Genomic DNA, 5,314 nt, shown 5'->3' with positions numbered 1-5,314 from the left:
CCTATCCTACCCCCCCACCCCTTGTTCTCACTACCTGCTGAGGGTTCAAAGCCACCTACCCCCCCTCCTTGTTTTCACTACCTGCTGAGGGTTCAAAGCCACCTATCCCCCCTCACCCTGTTCTCACTCCCTGCTGAAGGTTCAAAGCCACCTATCCCCCTTCCTTGTTCTCACTACCTGCTGAAGGTTCAAAGCTACCTATCCCCCTGACCCCCTTGATCCTGTCCCTCCACTACATATGGGGAGGGACACCACTTAGCATAGGAGTCTTCAGGACCTGGATAGGGATTTGGGAAAGAGCAAGTGTAGAGAGCATGCTAATAAGAAACTAGAACAAGACTGAGTTGGATGTTAAAGCAAGGAGCAGCTAGGTCATGTCAGCTGCCTGGAGTAGATGAGAGCTGGAGGAGCAGCCAGCTCCCTCCCACCAGCCGTCTAGCTCACATCAGCTCTGTGTGTAGCTGATAAGAATGAAGTAATAGGCAGTGATGTAATGCTAGAGAGTGACCACCCCTTGTAGCTAATAAAAGCAGAGGCTCACAGCAGGCCGTTATGCTAGGGCAGTGAGGACTGTTGTGTTGTCTGGCTCTTCGACCAGAGGACAACAGACTGCCGCCCTGCCTGCACTGAGATAAGAGGATCCAGAGGAAGGGCCCACCACCTGAGACATGCCCAGTGACAAGTAATGACAGATTTCAAGCCTTGCCTGTGAGCCTCTCTGGTATTTGTCTCTGAGTCTGGTACCCCATTCATGTATGGTAGAGCCTTGCCTGTGAGTCTCTCTATTATTTGCTTCCAAGTTAGGTACCCTATGTATGTATTGTAGACTGATGCTTGTCTTTGTAGTGGTAAGCCTTGCCTGTGGGCCTCTATGCTATTTGCTTCTGAGTTAAGCACTCCATGCAGGTGAACTGACACTTATCACTGTAACGAATAAACTTTGAGATCGAACGGTATCCTGGCTCCATCTTTCCTTCCCAGCTTTAAGCTGGACGTGACTAGCGACACGAAGTCGACCCTGGGCATCTTCAGACCTGGTGTGTTGAGATTTCCCACAGCCAGACACACAGACCAGTGAGGAGGAGAGAATTGGTTGTATATGTGGCGCCCCTGGTACAGTGAGTGCAGGTGGTGCTGCCAACAATGGGTGCCCCTTGGGGCTAGGCAATGTGGAAGGCCATTCACTCCACACAGGAGGATGTTACAAACCAGGCCTGATTCAGCTATGATAGCAATATGGACTCTGTCCTTGAAGAGCCTACCCCTTCACCCCAATCCTGTGGGGCCACCGAAAGAAACATTTCATGGAGAAATCTGAGCTCCAGGGACAAGAAAGTTGACCCCTCAGATCTGCAATGAAAGTTGGGGGTCAAGGGAAGAGGTAGGATCCCTGAGCCCCTGCTGCCTCATAGGGGTGTGGCCACCTCAAGAGCTTGAGGGTGAGTCGGTCACACCTCCAGGGAAAGGATCTGTGACCAGGAGGAAAAGGTATCTGCAGACTCAGCATCCACCTCAACAGGGTACACAGAGATTAGAACATCGCAAAGAAGGTGAAGACAAGGACGCACAAAAGACTAGCCAGGCCCGAGCACAGGAAGGTGCCACGCCCACTCATCTACTCCAGTAAAGTCGCTCTCAGGCAGAGGCGTACGACTTCAAAGGGAGTTTGCCTCCTGGGTATTCAGCCAGTCTCTGGCATCTCCTAACTCAGACGTGTTCCAGATTAGTCTTTCCAATCGTCAACATGCCTTCTTATTCAGGCATAAGGGTGCCCCAAGAAATGATTCATAAATAGTTAAAACTAAGATTAAACATTGTTCCCTGGCCAGCACAGTGTTCCAATATATCCTAATTTATTACCAAGCTGTTGTAATTTATTACCAAGCTTGGAATTTCTCACAAGGAAGCTGCCTTATCAGACAGGGTGTCCTCAGAGTTAGGAATAGAGTTCAGGCACTATTGCTAACTGTAAACATAGAATTCTCAGAGCAGTCGCACAGAAGACAGAACTGTTTTACATACCAGAGAGTAAACTTAAAGGCATTTTCAGGAACTGCTAGATTGGGACTTCCTGGTGCTTGCCTCCAACAGACCCAGAGAATTAGCTTGGGACTGTCAAGATAGCCCCAGCGGGAAGGGCATCACTGGTCTTCTGCTTTGGATCTGAATGCCTGATCTTACTGACCTTGATGTGACTGTCACTTGCCTACATGACTTTTGTCATTTGCCCTGTTTTCTGTATACTACATAAGCCTAGTTTTCACTTTGTGCAAAAGGATTCACATTCAGATTCGAGACAGAGCATTCGAGCTTCAAGCCTCATGCAGTCCGCAGCTCCCCGGGCCCAGAGCGCTTGGGCCAGATTTTTCATTTCTCTTTTGTAATGACTGTAAAAGTCTGATGCCATTTTTGAGAAATACATTCAGATTCTGCACTTCCATATGTCATCTCTGCCATTATTTCTTTGCCTATGCGTTGTCGACCTGACTAGCACCCTGTTTCCCCGCGGGTTGAGGGAGGCCCAGACTAGCCGGGCCAGCCTGAGGCAGGAAGGGAGGCCATGCTGCAAGGCAGGTCACAAGTATGCTTCTATCTACAATGTTTTGAGGGCACATGTGACTGCTGTGAAGAATAAGGGTTCCTGGGGAGTCTGATGCAGAAGATGTAAGTTCTGTCCTGTGATTCTTGCTCCAATAGCTTTCAGGGAGTTTGTGGTGATGCCTGCAGGCACAGGAGAACAGAGAACATCCCACTTCAAGTCTGCCCCCCCCCCCCGCCCCCGTGAAGCAGACAAATATTGTTGACAATCAGGAAGGAACCCAGGGGTCAAGGTAGAGTTCAGTTGGTAGACTGCTTGCCTAATGTATGCTCTAAGCCCTGGGTTTCATTCCCAGCACCACATAATCCATATCTGGCATATAGGACATAGAGAGAGGCAGGAGAATTAGGAATTTAAGGCAACCCTTAGCTATATAGTGAAATTGAGGCCAGACAGCTGGGCTACATGAAACCCTGTCTCAAAAACACTCAAAACCTTGTTAGGCATGGTAGCATACACCTCTAATCCTAGCACTTGGGAGGCAGAGGCAGGTGGCTCTCTATGGGTTTCAAGCCAACCAGGGCTCCATAGTGAGCCCCTGTCTAAAAACAAATAAACCAAACATATATAAACAAACACATAACAAAACATCAAAATCCCAAACTGTAACCAAGACAAATAAGCAAATCAAGGAGGAGCCCCAAAGGGTCAAGAGTAGTAGACTGGGGTGAGCCCAACCTTAGCAATGGCTGTCTGTGCAGCGCTGAGGTCGCTAAAAAGAGTCTTCCAGAAGAGGTAGAAAGCTCACAGATATGCCATGGAATTCACTGGACAAGTGGAAGCCACAGGAAAGAGTTGGATGCAAAAGAAATATGGGAAATGAGCTTATTGGAAATACCCAAGGCCACCCAGGAGGATCAGGAGGATCAGGCCAGCCTCTCTACATAGCCAGTTTAAGGATACATGAGACACTGTCTAAAAAAAAAAAAAAAAAAAAAGCGAGGAAGCCATGTGACAGGCATGACAGCCATTGAATTCCACAAAAGAAGTACCATTGTTAGTGATGCCAGTCAGCAAGACTCTCCAAACCCTGACAAAACATGAAGGGAAAGGGAGAAAATGAGGAGAGGGGACAGCCGCTGAGCCTCTAAGCCAAGCATGGTGGTCCCGGTATTCAGGAAGCAGAGATGGAAAGATTGAAGCTCAGGGATGGCCTGGGCCAGTGAGTCCTGAACTCAGACAGAAATGGAGACCAGGAGAAGCCCTGGAGCTCAAACCGCAGGACAAAAATGGCTATGGTGGATGGGATTTCAGGAAGGATCGAGTTCCTTTGGCTCTTGTTGAGGTAACTTCTACAGTATGCCGACTCCCCCACCCCACCCCCAAACAGCCCTGAGTGGCCATGCAAGTGTGGGGACCTGAGTTTGGACCCCCAGTACCCAAGTAAAGGCCAGTAGGCATGGCCCCCATCTATAATCCCAGTGCTTTGTAAGTGGAGACGTGGAGGATCTGGAACAAGCAGGCCACCTAGATTACCTGCATCTGTAAGCTCTGGGTGTAGCTCAGAGACCACCTCACTCATAACACAGAGAGAGACTGATCGAAGGTACTCTGTGTCAGCCTCAGTCCTATACACACATGCATGCATACACACTGTATACGCGGACCTACACATATGCAAACATATATATCTCTGTGTTGCTACACATACATTCATAAAAGAATAGTTTTCGAAATCCCTCTGAAACTTTGTTTTCCTAAAATTTAGTTTTTCAAAACGTTAAAAACTCCTTGACTTGACTAAGACCTTAATTTTATAAAATTATTTATTACAGCTGTCAGGTGCTATGTTGTTGCTGGGTATTGAACCTGATTCCTCTAGAAGAGCAACCAGTGCTCTTAAACCACTGAACAATCTCTCCAGTCCCTAAGACTGTAGCTTAAATGGCTTATGGTTTTCCTCTCCTTCTCAGCCTCTCTCTGAGGAAACCACTACAGAGGGTCTGGGAAGACCGAGCAGATAGTGAAGGGAGGTCCTTGTTGAACAAGTGAGCTCCAGTGACAGTGGAGATGGACAATGGTTCAGTGACAGACCCATTTTCAAAAAGGAAGGTGGAGACTGAGAGATAGATGGCTGGGGGTTAAAAGCATGTACTGTTCTTGTGGAGGATCAGAATTCAGTTCCCAACTCTGGGATTCTTGATGTCCACTTCCTGCCTCAGAGGGAAAATGCACTGTGTACATATGTCCCTACACAAACATACATGTGTGCAGAGAACTAAAATACACATATAATAAATCTTTACAAGACAAAGTAAAGAGTGATAGAGGACACTGTCACACCGATCATCTCCGGCCTCTACACCTGCATACACAGTGCACACGCGCACGCACACACATACACACACACACACACACACACACACACACACACAGAGACACATATCACACACACCTCACACAAACACACATCTCACATACTTATCAGACAGAGACACATCACACATAGATACACATCTCATACAGATACACATCTCACACAGATATACTCACACACACATCACACACAGATACACATCACACACACAAATCACACACATATCACACACACAGACACACATCACACACATACACATCACACACAGATACACATCTCACACAGATACACATCACACATACAAATCACACACATATCACACACACAGACACACATCACACACAAGTCACACACACATCACACTTGAGAGAGAGAGAGAGGGGGGGGAGGGAGAGAGA

The 5,314-nt window shown here is 47.6% G+C and overlaps 1 protein-coding gene across 3 annotated transcripts in view; it reads right to left on the bottom strand.

The window, feature by feature from the left end:
* Positions 1-5,314, bottom strand: part of Mmel1 (membrane metalloendopeptidase like 1) — a 31,426-nt gene that overhangs the window by 14,429 nt on the left and 11,683 nt on the right. The gene's annotated exons all lie outside the window — the stretch shown is intronic.

This window comes from Mastomys coucha, unplaced genomic scaffold (genome assembly GCF_008632895.1).
Source record: "Mastomys coucha isolate ucsf_1 unplaced genomic scaffold, UCSF_Mcou_1 pScaffold18, whole genome shotgun sequence".
NCBI classification, from domain to species: Eukaryota; Metazoa; Chordata; class Mammalia; order Rodentia; family Muridae; genus Mastomys; species Mastomys coucha.
This window is presented reverse-complemented; position numbering and strand designations above follow the sequence as displayed.